This window comes from Phyllobates terribilis, unplaced genomic scaffold (genome assembly GCF_046119375.1).
Source record: "Phyllobates terribilis strain yellow unplaced genomic scaffold, ASM4611937v1 Scaffold_505__1_contigs__length_1300667, whole genome shotgun sequence".
Taxonomy (NCBI): Eukaryota; Metazoa; Chordata; class Amphibia; order Anura; family Dendrobatidae; genus Phyllobates; species Phyllobates terribilis.
Window position 1 is genome coordinate 668,059 of NW_027363265.1, and position 21,145 is coordinate 689,203.

The window sequence follows — 21,145 nt, forward strand, 5'->3', positions numbered from 1 at the left end:
AGGCGGGTGGGAACAGCAGGGGGTGAAGGTGCTGTGTTTAAAGAGGTGGAGTTATGCAGATCTAAAACGCGTGGATTGCAGCAGCAGCAAGCCGAAAAGTGCAGGCATGTAAGGGATCTAGAGGTTGACAACATGTCTTCTTAACGGGAGTCCAGGAGCTCATCTCCACAAATGGACTTTTCAGGATCCTTGGGTGGCTCCGTAGTTTGAAACCAATTCTGGTTATCGCTTCTCGGCCTTTTGGCTAAGATCAAGTGTAGTATCTGTTCTTTCAAGAACACAAGAGCTACGATCTACACTTGACGAGAGCGATCGAACTCGGAAGGAGAAGAGCTTCGGAGCCCAGCTGACATCGGAGAAGGAAGGCGGATATCGGTGGGAGGAAGAAGCTCTAAAGAATCCAGAAGAAGACGAAGACTCGGAGAAGAATCGGGCTGTCCTGTGGAATCTTCGAGGAAGAAAATCATCGAGACAAAGACCTTTCGGGGAATTTGTCCAGAACAAGACGGGAGAAGAATCTGCATAGCTCCACCCATTCCGGGAAGAGTTCCAGATCCAGCTCCAAGAAGTAACTGCAGGAGGAAAGCCATGGCAAGCGCTGCGAGGAAGGCCGAAAAGAAGAGCCTGGAGCAGGGGACAGCCAGGAGGGCCCAGCCAGGAGCCGATTCTGACCCCAAGGACTCTGCCTCCACGACTGGCCAGCAGAAGGGACCCCAGAAGCCCCGCCACGAAGCTCCAGCCCTGGAGCCATGGATGCGGCAGACGGTGGCCCTGAAGCTGAAGGAAGTGGATGGGAGGGTGCCGGACATGTCCTCGGACGTGTTCTGCCAGAAGATGCTGCTGGATCGAGGCTTTTCCAGGTCGGACACCCTCAGCATCCAGACCTTCTTGACGGGGATCTTCTTCGTCACCTTCGCCACTGTGAACACCTGCAGGAGGTTCTGGGAAATGGTAAGCGCAAAAGGACCGGATAATTCTTTCTCTGCCTTTACAGGTAGCTGCCCTATCCAGAGGGACGAAAGGAGGATCACGGTCTCCATGCGCAACCCGCACACCCCAGGCCAAGACATCTGTACCTTCCTGAGACGCTTCTGTTTGGTTGTGAAGGAACCCTCTCACATCCTGAATGGACTCGGCTTCTGGACAGGTAAGTGGTCGGTGACCGTTAGACTTCACAGGGACCTGGCGTACTCAGACGGACTTCGGCACCTGCCCCCGACATTCTCCCTGGGCAACTCCTACGGCCTCATCTATTACCCGGACATGCCGCGGAACTGCAGGAGATGCGGCAAGAACGGCCACGAGATGAAGGACTGCAAGGAGGATGCCTGCAGGATTTGTCGAGTGACGGGACACAGCTCGAAGGACTGCCCGAAGAAGACGTCCTGCAACCTGTGTGGGCTGGCGGCTCATCTGTACAAGGATTGCCCCAAGCGTGAGAGATCCTGGGCATCGGTGGTTGCGACGACCCCAGCTACGGAGGACAAGGCCCCGACGACCAGGCCTGTGAAGGTCAAGGACGCGACGACCAAGGCCCCAGCGGCCAAGGCCGAGACGACCAAGGCCAATGCGGTCAAGGAGTCGGTGGCCAAAGCCCCAGCGACGGTCCCAGCAGCTCCGAAGCAGAAGAAAAAGTCAAAGGAGGGTAAGAGTTCTGTCACCCCTCTCTCGATCCCTCCCCCTGCCACCCCCGTCCAATCCCCCCCCACCCCGGCCACCCCTGCTGAGGATTCCACTTCCTCTTCCTCCTTCCCCTACTCCTCAGCAGGTGTCCTTTCCCCTGCCCCGGCAGCCACTCTCCCTCCCCAGACCATGGTAGCGGTGGAATTAACCTTTCCTCCACCCGCCGCTATCTATTCCGAGGAGGATTTTCCTCTTCTTGTCTCCCCAGTTCCAACCCGGGGAAAGAGGAAGGTGGAGGACAGCCCTGCTACTGAATCCTCCAAAAAGAAGATTCTGGATTTCGTAGGCGAAAAGGAGGATACCCTCCCTGAGCCAGAAGAGATGGAGCACATGGTTGAGACCCTGGTGGCCGAGCCAGAAGAGGAGGAACTGGTGGTCGCCGAGATCGAGGCCGCGCTGCTTGACCAGATGGAGGAAGAGGGCCTGCTGGTGATCCCGTCACCAGCAGTCAACACCGACGAGGGACCACCCGACCGGAGTGGTAACTAAGGTGTATTGCCTGCGCTAACTTTTTCTTTTTTCCCTACATGATGGCTAATATTAACTTATTTTCCATTAATGTCAGGAGCATCAAGGACAAGTTCAGACGTCAGACTATTTATGCCTTCCTTACTTCCCAGTTGTGTGATGTTTATATGTTGCAGGAATGTTCCCTTCCCTCCTCTAGGTCCTTCAAACATCTGGCCAGGGAGTGGTCCCACGGTCCATCCTACTGGTCCAGTGGGGGTGACTGCAAGTCTGCGGGGGTCGCAATTCTGATCAGGGGGGGCGCATTCACGCTTGAGTCCGTCCAGGAGCTCATCTGCGGCAGGGCTCTTGTTGTAGATGGCAACTGGGCGGGAGAACCTGTCAGGTTCATCAACGTGTATGCGTCCCCACTGAAGAATGAGCGTTTGGAGCTTTTCCAGACCCTGCGGCTTCAGCTTGCCACCACCAGGACCTTAGTGATGGCCGGGGATTTCAACTGCCCCATCGAGGAGGATGGTCGTAGTTCTGGCACATCTGCCAAGTTGGACATCACGTCCAAGCTGCTCATCGAGATGGTAACCGAGGCCTCTCTTCAGGACGTGGTGGGCTCCATGGGGAGAGGCTCCACGAACTATTCGTGGAGCCGACCCGATGGCTCACTCCGCTCCAGGATTGACTTTGTGTTCACCTCTCGGGCAGTCAGGCAGAGTAGGCACTCGATGGTCTCCTGCTTCTTCTCCGACCACAGAGCCATTCACTTACAAGGTGTCCTCGGCGACGGTTTTCCGTCCGGGCCCGGCTCCTGGAAGCTGAATTGTGCTCTGCTGGCTCAGGATGAAGTCGTGGAGGAGCTGAGAGCAGCCTACGCAATGTGGCAGTCCTACAAGGGTAGCTTCCAAACAGTCTCTGATTGGTGGGAATATGTTAAACTTGAGTTTCGCTGTTTCTTTCAGGCCAAGGGTCGACAACAGGCGTGTGAGAAGAGGAGGGACTTCAGAGGGCTGCAGCGCGAGCTGCGGTCGCTGCAGGACCTTCTTCACTGCGGCTGGGACGTGAGGGAAGAGCTGGAGGAGACCAAGAAGAGCCTGAAAAGGCACTTTGAGGAGGAGTCCAAGCGAATCGTCTTCCGTTCCAAAGTGGAGAATCTGGAGAAGGGTGAGAAATGTAACTCATTCTTTTTCAGGAAACTTCATGCCGGTCACACGCCCCTGAACGAGCTGCGAGACGAGAGCGGAAACATGCGACGTGGGAAGGAGGACGTGATGAGGGTCGTCAGCGACTTCTACAGCGAACTCTACTCCCACAAGACTACCGACCCCGACGCTGCTGATAAGTTCCTGTCAGGTATCACTAACCATCTTGATCCTGCAGGCACGGCAGCCTTGGACAAACCTCTGATGGTGGGCGAATTGCTCTCTGCCGCTAAATCCTTTAGGACCGGCAGGACCCCGGGCAGTGATGGTCTTCCAGCGGAGCTCTATGTAGCGCTGGGAGACCTCATCTGTCCGGACCTGTTGGACCTGTACGAGGAGATGGTGGTGGAGGGTAGAATGCCTCCATCTTTGAGGGAAGGAATGGTCACGATCCTGTACAAGCGGAAGGGAGAGAGGTGCGACCTGAGGAATTGGCGTCCCATCACTCTGCTCAACGTGGACTACAAGATCCTGGCCAAGATGATGGCGACACGACTTAAGACGGTGATCGGACGGATCATCCACCCGGACCAGACCTGCGGCATCCCTGGACGTCGCATCGCAGACAGCCTCGCTCTCGTGCGGGACACGGTCGAGTACATCAAGGTCCGCCGCGCACACGCGGCCCTGGTCTCCTTGGATCAGGAGAAGGCCTTCGACCGGGTTTCCCACGAGTTCATGGGCCGAGCTCTGCACCGGTTAGGTTTGGGTAACATGTTTTGTTCGTATGTCCGTCTGATGTATTTTGATATCCACAGCTCGGTGTTGGTGAACGGCTGGAAGACTGACCCCTTCCCTGTCCTCTCTGGGGTCAGACAAGGCTGCCCTCTATCACCTCTTCTTTTTGTTTGTGTTATAGAACTCTTCGCAGAGGCTATCCGGCAGAATGGAGAGATCAGAGGGATCACCACACCGGGTCCGGCACGACACGAGGTCAAGTGCTCGCTCTACATGGACGACGTCACCGTCTTCTGCGCTGATCGTGGTTCAGTCGACGCCCTCGTCCAGACGTGTGAGAGGTTCGGCCGGGCTTCAGGGGCCAAAGTCAACTGCAGGAAGTCGGAAGCCATGCTCTTCGGGGATTGGCAGCCGGCCTCCTCCGCCCCCTTCCCCTTCAACATTCAACCGGATTTCCTCAAGGTGCTGGGAGTCTGGTTCGGGAAGGAAGGAGCGGCCCTCAAGTCCTGGCAAGAACGTTTGGCCAAGGTGAAGCAACGGATCGGACTCTGGAGCCTCAGACACCTCACTTGTGAGGGTAAGGCACTCGTCCTGCGTAATGAGGTCCTGCCCGTCTTGCAGTACACGGCGCAGGCCTGGCCCCCACACGTCACTGTGTGCAGGGCCATTACCAGGACAGTGTTTCACTTTGTCTGGGGATCCAAGATGGACAGAGTCAGGCGGGCCGTCATGTACAAGGAGCCTCGCAAGGGTGGGAAGGGCGTTCCAGATATTCCCACCCTCCTGCGATCCTCTTTTGTGTGTGATTGTGTCCGCCGGACTTTGCAAGTCAAGAATGGCTCCGCGGGCAGGTCCATGTCTCGCTTCTTCCTGCTTCCTCTTTGGAGGCGACTCGGCTGGGACAAGTGGGACAGCTCCTTCCCCTACAACTGGACGACGCCATGGTTCTACGGAGACGTCGTTCGATTTGTGGGGGAGCATCAACTGGAGGGACTCAAGCCCGACTTGTGGAAGCCCAAAACTATCCACAAGCTAATCAGAGCCAAGGATGACGTGGAGAACATCACAGGACTTCACCAGGACACGCTGGAGACTGTGTGGACAAATGTGTCGTCTGACAGGCTGACCAACGGGCACAAGGACTTGTCGTGGATGGCGATTCAGGGCGGACTGCCGTCCGGTCATTCATGCATGCCCGGAACCTGTGCAAGACCCGGTACTGCCCAAGCTGCCCCTTCGTGGAGGAAACATCTTTGCACACTTTTTGGGACTGCGGATTTGCACAGCGCCTATTGACTGCACTTGAGGACGACCTGAGGAACTCTGTCCCCAGGGCGAGCCTATCGCACCATTCTGTGCTTTATGGACTCTTCCCTGGGGTTCATACCGTCGGAGCCATCCAGGAGGCTTGGCGCCTTATGAACTGCTTCAAGGATGCCCTTTGGGTCGCCAGGAACCGGCTCATCTTGAGGAGGGAGAGGATGTCCATCCAGGACTGCCGCAGGCTGATCCACAGCCTGCTCAGAGACTATTCCATCATGGACGGTCCGGAGGACGAGGATGAGGACTAAACCCCTCCTCCCCCTCTCCCCTTATGTGTCTTGTCTTTCAATAAAGCTTCGGGCCTGTGATTTTCCCCTCCCCATCCCCTTTTTCCCAATCCCTATCCCTTATCACGGTTCGTCGTACTGTATTGATTGATATGCTTGTTCTTTCAGATTGAGTGTTTTGTGTAGCATAGGGGTGTGATGTGTCTAGTTAGTGCGTCGTATCCTCATGCTATGTAAATATGATGTAGAATTCTGTGTGTACTGGGCTGCGGCACTGTACACTGTCTGTTAACTTATTTTTTGTGCTAATAAAAGATATATTCAATCAAAAAATCTGTTCTTATCAGTTTAATATCTGATACGTCCCCTATCTGGGGACCATATATTAAATGGATTTTTAGAACAGGGAGATGGAAAAAGAGCTTGCTCTGTCCACTCCACGCATTGACCTGGTATTGCAGTATCTCCAGGACCGGTGCACCCCTTCTTTAATGCAGTTTCTAAAATCAGAAAGAATTGAATTCAATGTTTTTTGTTCATTTTGCTTGTTTGTCGGATTTGGGGATGGACTCTTTGGCTTTGCTTTTCTTCTCCTCATTGGATTTTTCATGTTCAAAGTTGCAGAAGCCAGATTACAAGCTCATTTTGGTTCAACTTCAGCAACTGTGCATTGCATTGCCATGTAATGTGATGCAATGCTATCTTTCTAGCTCTCCCTTTTTACTTCCTTTTGGATAAACAGACATATTAGGCAAGCATTTTGGAGCTTTCACCTAAATAACTACAGGTGGTGAGATAAGCTGCACAATATAATTGACCTTTCAGTATATTGTTGCACACACACCATCTATTTAGCAAATGCCCTTGTTATCAACAGCAGCCTTTTAAACTCACCTGAGCTAACAGGTATGTGCGCTGGTTACTCTGCTGCGCTTAAAATTTCTTTTTTGGTTTGCTACAATGCCTTTTCTGAAACGTTGTCTCCTTCTGCTGGAACACTGACTTCTATCATTTAATGCCTGCAGACTATAAAAGAGAACCCAACCCAAAAAGTTTGGTTGATTAGTCTGTGGCATTCTGTTAAACTGTTGCTTATGGCGGTCTCTGTGAGCTTCTCAGCGACATTCAGCCAGCCAGGTATCCTGCCTGCAGTAGATGGAATGTGGCAATGGAACGCTGGCTGCGCGTGTCATAATAGGCTCTGAGCCTTTATATACCTGTGCACAGCAGCAGCCACCTTCAGTTTGCTGCTGGACTGCCAGCAGCAGCAGCAGCAGGAGAGGTATGTAATCAGGAGCCCTCCTGCTAAGGGTAGACAGCTGCTCGTTCCACCCCACCCCCCGCCTTAATTGGTTCTCCTCCCTTCCAACGGTGTTGAGGCGGGTGGGAACAGCAGGGGGTGAAGGTGCTGTGTTTAAAGAGGTGGAGTTATGCAGATCTAAAACGCGTGGATTGCAGCAGCAGCAAGCCGAAAAGTGCAGGCATGTAAGGGATCTAGAGGTTGACAACATGTCTTCTTAACGGGAGTCCAGGAGCTCATCTCCACAAATGGACTTTTTAGGATCCTTGGGTGGCTCCGTAGTTTGAAACCAATTCTGTTTATCGCTTCTCGGCCTTTTGGCTAAGATCAAGTGTAGTATCTGTTCTTATCAGTTTAATATCTGATACGTCCCCTATCTGGGGACCATATATTAAATGGATTTTTAGAACAGGGAGATGGAAAAAGAGCTTGCTCTGTCCACTCCACGCATTGACCTGGTATTGCAGTATCTCCAGGACCGGTGCACCCCCTTCTTTAATGCAGTTTCTAAAATCAGAAAGAATTGAATTCAATGTTTTTTGTTCATTTTGCTTGTTTGTCGGATTTGGGGATGGACTCTTTGGCTTTGCTTTTCTTCTCCTCATTGGATTTTTCATGTTCAAAGTTGCAGAAGCCAGATTACAAGCTCATTTTGGTTCAACTTCAGCAACTGTGCATTGCATTGCCATGTAATGTGATGCAATGCTATCTTTCTAGCTCTCCCTTTTTACATCCTTTTGGATAAACAGACATATTAGGCAAGCATTTTGGAGCTTTCACCTAAATAACTACAGGTGGTGAGATAAGCTGCACAATATAATTGACCTTTCAGTATATTGTTGCACACACACCATCTATTTAGCAAATGCCCTTGTTATCAACAGCAGCCTTTTAAACTCACCTGAGCTAACAGGTATGTGCGCTGGTTACTCTGCTGCGCTTAAAATTTCTTTTTTGGTTTGCTACAATGCCTTTTCTGAAACGTTGTCTCCTTCTGCTGGAACACTGACTTCTTTCATTTAATGCCTGCAGACTATAAAAGAGACCCCAGCCCAAAAAGTTTGGTTGATTAGTCTGTGGCATTCTGTTAAACTGTTGCTTATGGCGGTCTCTGTGAGCTTCTCAGCGACATTCAGCCAGCCAGGTATCCTGCCTGCAGTAGATGGAATGTGGCAATGGAACGCTGGCTGCGCGTGTCATAATAGGCTCTGAGCCTTTATATACCTGTGCACAGCAGCAGCCACCTTCAGTCTGCTGCTGGACAGCCAGCAGCAGCAGCAGCAGGAGAGGTATGTAATCAGGAGCCCTCCTGCTAAGGGTAGACAGCTGCTCGTTCCACCCCACCCCCCGCCTTAATTGGTTCTCCTCCCTTCCAACGGTGTTGAGGCGGGTGGGAACAGCAGGGGGTGAAGGTGCTGTGTTTAAAGAGGTGGAGTTATGCAGATCTAAAACGCGTGGATTGCAGCAGCAGCAAGCCGAAAAGTGCAGGCATGTAAGGGATCTAGAGGTTGACAACATGTCTTCTTAACGGGAGTCCAGGAGCTCATCTCCACAAATGGACTTTTCAGGATCCTTGGGTGGCTCCGTAGTTTGAAACCAATTCTGGTTATCGCTTCTCGGCCTTTTGGCTAAGATCAAGTGTAGTATCTGTTCTTATCAGTTTAATATCTGATACGTCCCCTATCTGGGGACCATATATTAAATGGATTTTTAGAACAGGGAGATGGAAAAAGAGCTTGCTCTGTCCACTCCACGCATTGACCTGGTATTGCAGTATCTCCAGGACCGGTGCACCCCTTCTTTAATGCAGTTTCTAAAATCAGAAAGAATTGAATTCAATGTTTTTTGTTCATTTTGCTTGTTTGTCGGATTTGGGGATGGACTCTTTGGCTTTGCTTTTCTTCTCCTCATTGGATTTTTCATGTTCAAAGTTGCAGAAGCCAGATTACAAGCTCATTTTGGTTCAACTTCAGCAACTGTGCATTGCATTGCCATGTAATGTGATGCAATGCTATTGACGCGCCCCCTGGGACATATTCCTTTTTGAGGGGAATACCCGGCACCGGATCAGATGGGGGGTTGTAGTCTCCGAGCGGCTGTGACCCGGCCCGTGCCCAGGGCGTCAAACTCAGTGTTATGTGGCAGTCCTACAGATGTTATTAAGAGTTCTTTTGTGTCGACTACGCCACCCGTTGTGATGCGGTCACTGTGGCCGCCGCTGCAGCAGGGTCCGCTGAGGCTGATGGTGGGTGCGCAGCTTGGTGGGATAACCCCCAACGGGAGGGGTATAGCCTCAGAGGGGACAGGTGCAGAGGATGGGGGTTGTGGTGGTGCAGTGCAGACGGCAATGAAGACAGAGTCGGGTTGTGCAGTTAAGGGTGTTTACTTACTGCAGATGTTGTACTGGTCACTCCAGCTTCGAGTGACCACCCGAGCCGTGCTGCGTCCACCAGGTCCTGGATCCAGCCAACCCCCAAACAAGTCCGGAGCGTGGCCCTGAGCTCTCCTTCTGTCCCGTTCTCTGGCCGTCCCCACCAGTGATCCACCTAGGTCCAGCTCCCTCGGGCCTTCTGTTGGGACACCCTTGGGCCTGGGTTCCCTGACCCTTCATGTGGTGTGCCTTCGGGGTGGATGTGGTGGGTGACCATGGCAAACGCTGCCCACGGTCTCCGGTCTCTGGCTGGGGAATGTTTTTACCCCCACCAGCTTGGGTTCCGGTACCCTGATGCCGACTCCTCACCCGGTGCTTTAATTTGGGTTCTTGGGTCCTCTCTGCTGTTTCCCCCTCTGGGTCTTTCTCTCTCTTCTCCTCTCTCACTCTGGGTCCTTCTTCTCCTCTGCTCCTGACTTGTTCTCTGCATCTGACCCTGTTCTTAGTTGGTGCCCACCTTATATACACCCTCTATGTGTGAGCTCAGGTGACCAGCACCCAATGAGCTCCTATCTCTACCCAGACTGCACCCCCTATCTGCCCCTACACTACATGGGATGTTCCACCCCCCTCCCACTCCAGCCAGGAACAGACTCGGTCGTACCTGCACATTTCTAAGTGGGAGTACCGTCGGTCTGCTCCTCGGAAATGGGATGTGTGTAGTGCATGCAGCCTACCGAGCTCAGATCCACACTCCATCCTTGCCCGGGAGTGGAATATCACACCTCTGGGTTGAGGTGCAATACCCCTGTAGCAGCCGAATCCTCAGGGTGCTACACTATCTTTCTAGCTCTCCCTTTTTACTTCCTTTTGGATAAACAGACATATTAGGCAAGCATTTTGGAGCTTTCACCTAAATAACTACAGGTGGTGAGATAAGCTGCACAATATAATTGACCTTTCAGTATATTGTTGCACACACACCATCTATTTAGCAAATGCCCTTGTTATCAACAGCAGCCTTTTAAACTCACCTGAGCTAACAGGTATGTGCGCTGGTTACTCTGCTGCGCTTAAAATTTCTTTTTTGGTTTGCTACACTGCCTTTTCTGAAACGTTGTCTCCTTCTGCTGGAACACTGACTTCTTTCATTTAATGCCTGCAGACTATAAAAGAGAACCCAACCCAAAAAGTTTGGTTGATTAGTCTGTGGCATTCTGTTAAACTGTTGCTTATGGCGGTCTCTGTGAGCTTCTCAGCGACATTCAGCCAGCCAGGTATCCTGCCTGCAGTAGATGGAATGTGGCAATGGAACGCTGGCTGCGCGTGTCATAATAGGCTCTGAGCCTTTATATACCTGTGCACAGCAGCAGCCACCTTCAGTCTGCTGCTGGACAGCCAGCAGCAGCAGCAGCAGGAGAGGTATGTAATCAGGAGCCCTCCTGCTAAGGGTAGACAGCTGCTCGTTCCACCCCACCCCCCGCCTTAATTGGTTCTCCTCCCTTCCAACGGTGTTGAGGCGGGTGGGAACAGCAGGGGGTGAAGGTGCTGTGTTTAAAGAGGTGGAGTTATGCAGATCTAAAACGCGTGGATTGCAGCAGCAGCAAGCCGAAAAGTGCAGGCATGTAAGGGATCTAGAGGTTGACAACATGTCTTCTTAACGGGAGTCCAGGAGCTCATCTCCACAAATGGACTTTTCAGGATCCTTGGGTGGCTCCGTAGTTTGAAACCAATTCTGGTTATCGCTTCTCGGCCTTTTGGCTAAGATCAAGTGTAGTATCTGTTCTTATCAGTTTAATATCTGATACGTCCCCTATCTGGGGACCATATATTAAATGGATTTTTAGAACAGGGAGATGGAAAAAGAGCTTGCTCTGTCCACTCCACGCATTGACCTGGTATTGCAGTATCTCCAGGACCGGTGCACCCCTTCTTTAATGCAGTTTCTAAAATCAGAAAGAATTGAATTCAATGTTTTTTGTTCATTTTGCTTGTTTGTCGGATTTGGGGATGGACTCTTTGGCTTTGCTTTTCTTCTCCTCATTGGATTTTTCATGTTCAAAGTTGCAGAAGCCAGATTACAAGCTCATTTTGGTTCAACTTCAGCAACTGTGCATTGCATTGCCATGTAATGTGATGCAATGCTATCTTTCTAGCTCTCCCTTTTTACTTCCTTTTGGATAAACAGACATATTAGGCAAGCATTTTGGAGCTTTCACCTAAATAACTACAGGTGGTGAGATAAGCTGCACAATATAATTGACCTTTCAGTATATTGTTGCACACACACCATCTATTTAGCAAATGCCCTTGTTATCAACAGCAGCCTTTTAAACTCACCTGAGCTAACAGGTATGTGCGCTGGTTACTCTGCTGCGCTTAAAATTTCTTTTTTGGTTTGCTACAATGCCTTTTCTGAAACGTTGTCTCCTTCTGCTGGAACACTGACTTCTTTCATTTAATGCCTGCAGACTATAAAAGAGAACCCAACCCAAAAAGTTTGGTTGATTAGTCTGTGGCATTCTGTTAAACTGTTGCTTATGGCGGTCTCTGTGAGCTTCTCAGCGACATTCAGCCAGCCAGGTATCCTGCCTGCAGTAGATGGAATGTGGCAATGGAACGCTGGCTGCGCGTGTCATAATAGGCTCTGAGCCTTTATATACCTGTGCACAGCAGCAGCCACCTTCAGTCTGCTGCTGGACAGCCAGCAGCAGCAGCAGCAGGAGAGGTATGTAATCAGGAGCCCTCCTGCTAAGGGTAGACAGCTGCTCGTTCCACCCCACCCCCCGCCTTAATTGGTTCTCCTCCCTTCCAACGGTGTTGAGGTGGGTGGGAACAGCAGGGGGTGAAGGTGCTGTGTTTAAAGAGGTGGAGTTATGCAGATCTAAAACGCGTGGATTGCAGCAGCAGCAAGCCGAAAAGTGCAGGCATGTAAGGGATCTAGAGGTTGACAACATGTCTTCTTAACGGGAGTCCAGGAGCTCATCTCCACAAATGGACTTTTCAGGATCCTTGGGTGGCTCCGTAGTTTGAAACCAATTCTGGTTATCGCTTCTCGGCCTTTTGGCTAAGATCAAGTGTAGTATCTTTTGAAAAGGCAGTTTTGTCCTTGGGCTGCCCTAGTAAATTGATGCATATTACACACTGGTTTGGTGCACTTGTTAGTACGCCAGGTGGCTCATAGAGTTATCTGATGGAAAACATGGCCCTCCAGGATCGAAGTCACTAGGCTGGGTAAGTGTGAGGGCTTTGGAGCAATGTGCCCCAGGAGTAGGCGCCCTGGTGGGAGTCCAAGCTTACTGGGACTGGGAACCCCAGAAAGACTTGGCTTCGTAGCACGCCGCACCTTTGCCAATCATACTTTCTGAGCAACCCCCCCTATTCCTGGCCTCCGGGCTAGGAAGGGGAATTTTTATAAACCCGGTCGGAGGTCCGGTCAGCTTTGGGCTGAGAAACCAACACAGGCTCCAGCTCCACTAGGGTGGCAGCCTAGATGGAAGCTGGGAGCACGAAAACGGCTCTTCTCCGGCTTCGGCTAGGGAGAGCATCGGAGATCCCTGACCCTCGCTGTGGCCTTCTGGCTCGGAGGGATGGGGATGGTTTATTGGGAACCCTCTCCTCCGGGAAGGGTCCACATGAATCCTCACCTCGTGCGCTGTTTTGGTGTGACTTCGGTCACATTTTTCAGTGCCTTGGATGCAGCTTCAATCAAAAAATCTGTTCTTATCAGTTTAATATCTGATACGTCCCCTATCTGGGGACCATATATTAAATGGATTTTTAGAACAGGGAGATGGAAAAAGAGCTTGCTCTGTCCACTCCACGCATTGACCTGGTATTGCAGTATCTCCAGGACCGGTGCACCCCTTCTTTAATGCAGTTTCTAAAATCAGAAAGAATTGAATTCAATGTTTTTTGTTCATTTTGCTTGTTTGTCGGATTTGGGGATGGACTCTTTGGCTTTGCTTTTCTTCTCCTCATTGGATTTTTCATGTTCAAAGTTGCAGAAGCCAGATTACAAGCTCATTTTGGTTCAACTTCAGCAACTGTGCATTGCATTGCCATGTAATGTGATGCAATGCTATCTTTCTAGCTCTCCCTTTTTACTTCCTTTTGGATAAACAGACATATTAGGCAAGCATTTTGGAGCTTTCACCTAAATAACTACAGGTGGTGAGATAAGCTGCACAATATAATTGACCTTTCAGTATATTGTTGCACACACACCATCTATTTAGCAAATGCCCTTGCTATCAACAGCAGCCTTTTAAACTCACCTGAGCTAACAGGTATGTGCGCTGGTTACTCTGCTGCGCTTAAAATTTCTTTTTTGGTTTGCTACAATGCCTTTTCTGAAACGTTGTCTCCTTCTGCTGGAACACTGACTTCTTTCATTTAATGCCTGCAGACTATAAAAGAGAACCCAACCCAAAAAGTTTGGTTGATTAGTCTGTGGCATTCTGTTAAACTGTTGCTTATGGCGGTCTCTGTGAGCTTCTCAGCGACATTCAGCCAGCCAGGTATCCTGCCTGCAGTAGATGGAATGTGGCAATGGAACGCTGGCTGCGCGTGTCATAATAGGCTCTGAGCCTTTATATACCTGTGCACAGCAGCAGCCACCTTCAGTCTGCTGCTGGACAGCCAGCAGCAGCAGCAGCAGGAGAGGTATGTAATCAGGAGCCCTCCTGCTAAGGGTAGACAGCTGCTCGTTCCACCCCACCCCCCGCCTTAATTGGTTCTCCTCCCTTCCAACGGTGTTGAGGCGGGTGGGAACAGCAGGGGGTGAAGGTGCTGTGTTTAAAGAGGTGGAGTTATGCAGATCTAAAACGCGTGGATTGCAGCAGCAGCAAGCCGAAAAGTGCAGGCATGTAAGGGATCTAGAGGTTGACAACATGTCTTCTTAACGGGAGTCCAGGAGCTCATCTCCACAAATGGACTTTTCAGGATCCTTGGGTGGCTCCGTAGTTTGAAACCAATTCTGGTTATCGCTTCTCGGCCTTTTGGCTAAGATCAAGTGTAGTATCTGTTCTTATCAGTTTAATATCTGATACGTCCCCTATCTGGGGACCATATATTAAATGGATTTTTAGAACAGGGAGATGGAAAAAGAGCTTGCTCTGTCCACTCCACGCATTGACCTGGTATTGCAGTATCTCCAGGACCGGTGCACCCCTTCTTTAATGCAGTTTCTAAAATCAGAAAGAATTGAATTCAATGTTTTTTGTTCATTTTGCTTGTTTGTCGGATTTGGGGATGGACTCTTTGGCTTTGCTTTTCTTCTCCTCATTGGATTTTTCATGTTCAAAGTTGCAGAAGCCAGATTACAAGCTCATTTTGGTTCAACTTCAGCAACTGTGCATTGCATTGCCATGTAATGTGATGCAATGCTATCTTTCTAGCTCTCCCTTTTTACTTCCTTTTGGATAAACAGACATATTAGGCAAGCATTTTGGAGCTTTCACCTAAATAACTACAGGTGGTGAGATAAGCTGCACAATATAATTGACCTTTCAGTATATTGTTGCACACACACCATCTATTTAGCAAATGCCCTTGTTATCAACAGCAGCCTTTTAAACTCACCTGAGCTAACAGGTATGTGCGCTGGTTACTCTGCTGCGCTTAAAATTTCTTTTTTGGTTTGCTACAATGCCTTTTCTGAAACGTTGTCTCCTTCTGCTGGAACACTGACTTCTTTCATTTAATGCCTGCAGACTATAAAAGAGAACCTAACCCAAAAAGTTTGGTTGATTAGTCTGTGGCATTCTGTTAAACTGTTGCTTATGGCGGTCTCTGTGAGCTTCTCAGCGACATTCAGCCAGCCAGGTATCCTGCCTGCAGTAGATGGAATGTGGCAATGGAACGCTGGCTGCGCGTGTCATAATAGGCTCTGAGCCTTTATATACCTGTGCACAGCAGCAGCCACCTTCAGTCTGCTGCTGGACAGCCAGCAGCAGCAGCAGCAGGAGAGGTATGTAATCAGGAGCCCTCCTGCTAAGGGTAGACAGCTGCTCGTTCCACCCCACCCCCCGCCTTAATTGGTTCTCCTCCCTTCCAACGGTGTTGAGGCGGGTGGGAACAGCAGGGGGTGAAGGTGCTGTGTTTAAAGAGGTGGAGTTATGCAGATCTAAAACGCGTGGATTGCAGCAGCAGCAAGCCGAAAAGTGCAGGCATGTAAGGGATCTAGAGGTTGACAACATGTCTTCTTAACGGGAGTCCAGGAGCTCATCTCCACAAATGGACTTTTCAGGATCCTTGGGTGGCTCCGTAGTTTGAAACCAATTCTGGTTATCGCTTCTCGGCCTTTTGGCTAAGATCAAGTGTAGTATCTGTTCTTATCAGTTTAATATCTGATACGTCCCCTATCTGGGGACCATATATTAAATGGATTTTTAGAACAGGGAGATGGAAAAAGAGCTTGCTCTGTCCACTCCACGCATTGACCTGGTATTGCAGTATCTCCAGGACCGGTGCACCCCTTCTTTAATGCAGTTTCTAAAATCAGAAAGAATTGAATTCAATGTTTTTTGTTCATTTTGCTTGTTTGTCGGATTTGGGGATGGACTCTTTGGCTTTGTTTTTCTTCTCCTCATTGGATTTTTCATGTTCAAAGTTGCAGAAGCCAGATTACAAGCTCATTTTGGTTCAACTTCAGCAACTGTGCATTGCATTGCCATGTAATGTGATGCAATGCTATCTTTCTAGCTCTCCCTTTTTACTTCCTTTTGGATAAACAGACATATTAGGCAAGCATTTTGGAGCTTTCACCTAAATAACTACAGGTGGTGAGATAAGCTGCACAATATAATTGACCTTTCAGTATATTGTTGCACACACACCATCTATTTAGCAAATGCCCTTGTTATCAACAGCAGCCTTTTAAACTCACCTGAGCTAACAGGTATGTGCGCTGGTTACTCTGCTGCGCTTAAAATTTCTTTTTTGGTTTGCTACAATGCCTTTTCTGAAACGTTGTCTCCTTCTGCTGGAACACTGACTTCTTTCATTTAATGCCTGCAGACTATAAAAGAGAACCCAACCCAAAAAGTTTGGTTGATTAGTCTGTGGCATTCTGTTAAACTGTTGCTTATGGCGGTCTCTGTGAGCTTCTCAGCGACATTCAGCCAGCCAGGTATCCTGCCTGCAGTAGATGGAATGTGGCAATGGAACGCTGGCTGCGCGTGTCATAATAGGCTCTGAGCCTTTATATACCTGTGCACAGCAGCAGCCACCTTCAGTCTGCTGCTGGACAGCCAGCAGCAGCAGCAGCAGGAGAGGTATGTAATCAGGAGCCCTCCTGCTAAGGGTAGACAGCTGCTCGTTCCACCCCACCACCCGCCTTAATTGGTTCTCCTCCCTTCCAACGGTGTTGAGGCGGGTGGGAACAGCAGGGGGTGAAGGTGCTGTGTTTAAAGAGGTGGAGTTATGCAGATCTAAAACGCGTGGATTGCAGCAGCAGCAAGCCGAAAAGTGCAGGCATGTAAGGGATCTAGAGGTTGACAACATGTCTTCTTAGCGGGAGTCCAGGAGCTCATCTCCACAAATGGACTTTTCAGGATCCTTGGGTGGCTCCGTAGTTTGAAACCAATTCTGGTTATCGCTTCTCGGCCTTTTGGCTAAGATCAAGTGTAGTATCTGTTCTTATCAGTTTAATATCTGATACGTCCCCTATCTGGGGACCATATATTAAATGGATTTTTAGAACAGGGAGATGGAAAAAGAGCTTGCTCTGTCCACTCCACGCATTGACCTGGTATTGCAGTATCTCCAGGACCGGTGCACCCCTTCTTTAATGCAGTTTCTAAAATCAGAAAGAATTGAATTCAATGTTTTTTGTTCATTTTGCTTGTTTGTCGGATTTGGGGATGGACTCTTTGGCTTTGCTTTTCTTCTCCTCATTGGATTTTTCATGTTCAAAGTTGCGGAAGCCAGATTACAAGCTCATTTTGGTTCAACTTCAGCAACTGTGCATTGCATTGCCATGTAATGTGATGCAATGCTATCTTTCTAGCTCTCCCTTTTTACTTCCTTTTGGATAAACAGACATATTAGGCAAGCATTTTGGAGCTTTCACCTAAATAACTACAGGTGGTGAGATAAGCTGCACAATATAATTGACCTTTCAGTATATTGTTGCACACACACCATCTATTTAGCAAATGCCCTTGTTATCAACAGCAGCCTTTTAAACTCACCTGAGCTAACAGGTATGTGCGCTGGTTACTCTGCTGCGCTTAAAATTTCTTTTTTGGTTTGCTACAATGCCTTTTCTGAAACGTTGTCTCCTTCTGCTGGAACACTGACTTCTTTCATTTAATGCCTGCAGACTATAAAAGAGAACCCAACCCAAAAAGTTTGGTTGATTAGTCTGTGGCATTCTGTTAAACTGTTGCTTATGGCGGTCTCTGTGAGCTTCTCAGCGACATTCAGCCAGCCAGGTATCCTGCCTGCAGTAGATGGAATGTGGCAATGGAACGCTGGCTGCGCGTGTCATAATAGGCTCTGAGCCTTTATATACCTGTGCACAGCAGCAGCCACCTTCAGTCTGCTGCTGGAGAGCCAGCAGCAGCAGCAGCAGGAGAGGTATGTAATCAGGAGCCCTCCTGCTAAGGGTAGACAGCTGCTCGTTCCACCCCACCCCCCGCCTTAATTGGTTCTCCTCCCTTCCAACGGTGTTGAGGCGGGTGGGAACAGCAGGGGGTGAAGGTGCTGTGTTTAAAGAGGTGGAGTTATGCAGATCTAAAACGCGTGGATTGCAGCAGCAGCAAGCCGAAAAGTGCAGGCATGTAAGGGATCTAGAGGTTGACAACATGTCTTCTTAACGGGAGTCCAGGAGTTCATCTCCACAAATGGACTTTTCAGGATCCTTGGGTGGCTCCGTAGTTTGAAACCAATTCTGGTTATCGCTTCTCGGCCTTTTGGCTAAGATCAAGTGTAGTATCTGTTCTTATCAGTTTAATATCTGATACGTCCCCTATCTGGGGACCATATATTAAATGGATTTTTAGAACAGGGAGATGGAAAAAGAGCTTGCTCTGTCCACTCCACGCATTGACCTGGTATTGCAGTATCTCCAGGACCGGTGCACCCCTTCTTTAATGCAGTTTCTAAAATCAGAAAGAATTGAATTCAATGTTTTTTGTTCATTTTGCTTGTTTGTCGGATTTGGGGATGGACTCTTTGGCTTTGCTTTTCTTCTCCTCATTGGATTTTTCATGTTCAAAGTTGCAGAAGCCAGATTACAAGCTCATTTTGGTTCAACTTCAGCAACTGTGCATTGCATTGCCATGTAATGTGATGCAATGCTATCTTTCTAGCTCTCCCTTTTTACTTCCTTTTGGATAAACAGACATATTAGGCAAGCATTTTGGAGCTTTCACCTAAATAACTACAGGTGGTGAGATAAGCTGCACAATATAATTGACCTTTCAGTATATTGTTGCACACACACCATCTATTTAGCAAATGCCCTTGTTATCAACAGCAGCCTTTTAAACTCACCTGAGCTAACAGGTATGTGCGCTGGTTACTCTGCTGCGCTTAAAATTTCTTTTTTGGTTTGCTACAATGCCTTTTCTGAAACGTTGTCTCCTTCTGCTGGAACACTGACTTCTTTCATTTAATGCCTGCAGACTATAAAAGAGAACCCAACCCAAAAAGTTTGGTTGATTAGTCTGTGGCATTCTGTTAAACTGTTGCTTATGGCGGTCTCTGTGAGCTTCTCAGCGACATTCAGCCAGCCAGGTATCCTGCCTGCAGTAGATGGAATGTGGCAATGGAACGCTGGCTGCGCGTGTCATAATAGGCTCTGAGCCTTTATATACCTGTGCACAGCAGCAGCCACCTTCAGTCTGCTGCTGGACAGCCAGCAGCAGCAGCAGCAGGAGAGGTATGTAATCAGGAGCCCTCCTGCTAAGGGTAGACAGCTGCTCGTTCCACCCCACCCCCCGCCTTAATTGGTTCTCCTCCCTTCCAACGGTGTTGAGGCAGGTGGGAACAGCAGGGGGTGAAGGTGCTGTGTTTAAAGAGGTGGAGTTATGCAGATCTAAAACGCGTGGATTGCAGCAGCAGCAAGCCGAAAAGTGCAGGCATGTAAGGGATCTAGAGGTTGACAACATGTCTTCTTAACGGGAGTCCAGGAGCTCATCTCCACAAATGGACTTTTCAGGATCCTTGGGTGGCTCCGTAGTTTGAAACCAATTCTGGTTATCGCTTCTCGGCCTTTTGGCTAAGATCAAGTGTAGTATCTGTTCTTATCAGTTTAATATCTGATACGTCCCCTATCTGGGGACCATATATTAAATGGATTTTTAGAACAGGGAGATGGAAAAAGAGCTTGCTCTGTCCACTCCACTCATTGACCTGGTATTGCAGTATCTCCAGGACCGGTGCACCCCTTCTTTAATGCAGTTTCTAAAATCAGAAAGAATTGAATTCAATGTTTTTTGTTCATTTTGCTTGTTTGTCGGATTTGGGGATGGACTCTTTGGCTTTGCTTTTCTTCTCCTCATTGGATTTTTCATGTTCAAAGTTGCAGAAGCCAGATTACAAGCTCATTTTGGTTCAACTTCAGCAACTGTGCATTGCATTGCCATGTAATGTGATGCAATGCTATCTTTCTAGCTCTCCCTTTTTACTTCCTTTTGGATAAACAGACATATTAGGCAAGCATTTTGGAGCTTTCACCTAAATAACTACAGGTGGTGAGATAAGCTGCACAATATAATTGACCTTTCAGTATATTGTTGCACACACACCATCTATTTAGCAAATGCCCTTGTTATCAACAGCAGCCTTTTAAACTCACCTGAGCTAACAGGTATGTGCGCTGGTTACTCTGCTGCGCTTAAAATTTCTTTTTTGGTTTGCTACAATGCCTTTTCTGAAACGTTGTCTCCTTCTGCTGGAACACTGACTTCTTTCATTTAATGCCTGCAGACTATAAAAGAGAACCCAACCCAAAAAGTTTGGTTGATTAGTCTGTGGCATTCTGTTAAACTGTTGCTTATGGCGGTCTCTGTGAGCTTCTCAGCGACATTCAGCCAGCCAGGTATCCTGCCTGCAGTAGATGGAATGTGGCAATGGAACGCTGGCTGCGCGTGTCATAATAGGCTCTGAGCCTTTATATACCTGTGCACAGCAGCAGCCACCTTCAGTCTGCTGCTGGACAGCCAGCAGCAGCAGCAGCAGGAGAGGTATGTAATCAGGAGCCCTCCTGCTAAGGGTAGACAGCTGCTCGTTCCACCCCACCCCCCGCCTTAATTGGTTCTCCTCCCTTCCAACGGTGTTGAGGCGGGTGGGAACAGCAGGGGGTGAAGGTGCTGTGTTTAAAGAGGTGGAGTTATGCAGATCTAAAACGCGTGGATTGCAGCAGCAGCAAGCCGAAAAGTGCAGGCATGTAAGGGATCTAGAGGTTGACAACATGTCTTCTTAACGGGAGTCCAGGAGCTCATCTCCACAAATGGACTTTTCAGGATCCTTGGGTGGCTCCGTAGTTTGAAACCAATTCTGGTTATCGCTTCTCGGCCTTTTGGCTAAGATCAAGTGTAGTATCTGTTCTTATCAGTTTAATATCTGATACGTCCCCTATCTGGGGACCATATATTAAATGGATTTTTAGAACAGGGAGATGGAAAAAGAGCTTGCTCTGTCCACTCCACGCATTGACCTGGTATTGCAGTATCTCCAGGACCGGTGCACCCCCTTCTTTAATGCAGTTTCTAAAATCAGAAAGAATTGAATTCAATGTTTTTTGTTCATTTTGCTTGTTTGTCGGATTTGGGGATGGACTCTTTGGCTTTGCTTTTCTTCTCCTCATTGGATTTTTCATGTTCAAAGTTGCAGAAGCCAGATTACAAGCTCATTTTGGTTCAACTTCAGCAACTGTGCATTGCATTGCCAT

The 21,145-nt window shown here is 48.9% G+C and overlaps 11 non-coding genes and 2 pseudogenes across 11 annotated transcripts; all 13 read left to right on the plus strand.

Moving 5' to 3' along the window:
- The first annotated feature begins 224 nt into the window (after window positions 1-224).
- LOC141231486 (U2 spliceosomal RNA) lies at window positions 225-302 on the plus strand (annotated as a pseudogene).
- A 5,563-nt stretch (window positions 303-5,865) lies between these two features.
- Window positions 5,866-6,058, plus strand: LOC141231389 (U2 spliceosomal RNA). The gene has a single exon (XR_012297800.1). It is a non-coding gene; the product is annotated as a U2 spliceosomal RNA (small nuclear RNA).
- Window positions 6,059-7,173: 1,115 nt separating this feature from the next.
- Window positions 7,174-7,364, plus strand: LOC141231269 (U2 spliceosomal RNA). Its single transcript, XR_012297683.1, has one exon. It is a non-coding gene; the product is annotated as a U2 spliceosomal RNA (small nuclear RNA).
- Window positions 7,365-8,480: 1,116 nt separating this feature from the next.
- On the plus strand, window positions 8,481-8,671 carry LOC141231044 (U2 spliceosomal RNA). The gene has a single exon (XR_012297459.1). It is a non-coding gene; the product is annotated as a U2 spliceosomal RNA (small nuclear RNA).
- A 2,313-nt stretch (window positions 8,672-10,984) lies between these two features.
- On the plus strand, window positions 10,985-11,175 carry LOC141231045 (U2 spliceosomal RNA). The gene has a single exon (XR_012297460.1). It is a non-coding gene; the product is annotated as a U2 spliceosomal RNA (small nuclear RNA).
- A 1,115-nt stretch (window positions 11,176-12,290) lies between these two features.
- LOC141231490 (U2 spliceosomal RNA) lies at window positions 12,291-12,406 on the plus strand (annotated as a pseudogene).
- Window positions 12,407-12,930: 524 nt separating this feature from the next.
- On the plus strand, window positions 12,931-13,112 carry LOC141231381 (U2 spliceosomal RNA). Its single transcript, XR_012297792.1, has one exon. It is a non-coding gene; the product is annotated as a U2 spliceosomal RNA (small nuclear RNA).
- A 1,115-nt stretch (window positions 13,113-14,227) lies between these two features.
- LOC141231046 (U2 spliceosomal RNA) lies at window positions 14,228-14,418 on the plus strand. The gene has a single exon (XR_012297461.1). It is a non-coding gene; the product is annotated as a U2 spliceosomal RNA (small nuclear RNA).
- A 1,115-nt stretch (window positions 14,419-15,533) lies between these two features.
- LOC141231047 (U2 spliceosomal RNA) lies at window positions 15,534-15,724 on the plus strand. The gene has a single exon (XR_012297462.1). It is a non-coding gene; the product is annotated as a U2 spliceosomal RNA (small nuclear RNA).
- Window positions 15,725-16,839: 1,115 nt separating this feature from the next.
- LOC141231048 (U2 spliceosomal RNA) lies at window positions 16,840-17,030 on the plus strand. The gene has a single exon (XR_012297463.1). It is a non-coding gene; the product is annotated as a U2 spliceosomal RNA (small nuclear RNA).
- Window positions 17,031-18,145: 1,115 nt separating this feature from the next.
- Window positions 18,146-18,336, plus strand: LOC141231049 (U2 spliceosomal RNA). The gene has a single exon (XR_012297464.1). It is a non-coding gene; the product is annotated as a U2 spliceosomal RNA (small nuclear RNA).
- Window positions 18,337-19,451: 1,115 nt separating this feature from the next.
- On the plus strand, window positions 19,452-19,642 carry LOC141231320 (U2 spliceosomal RNA). Its single transcript, XR_012297732.1, has one exon. It is a non-coding gene; the product is annotated as a U2 spliceosomal RNA (small nuclear RNA).
- Window positions 19,643-20,757: 1,115 nt separating this feature from the next.
- Window positions 20,758-20,948, plus strand: LOC141231270 (U2 spliceosomal RNA). Its single transcript, XR_012297684.1, has one exon. It is a non-coding gene; the product is annotated as a U2 spliceosomal RNA (small nuclear RNA).
- Window positions 20,949-21,145: the final 197 nt, after the last annotated feature.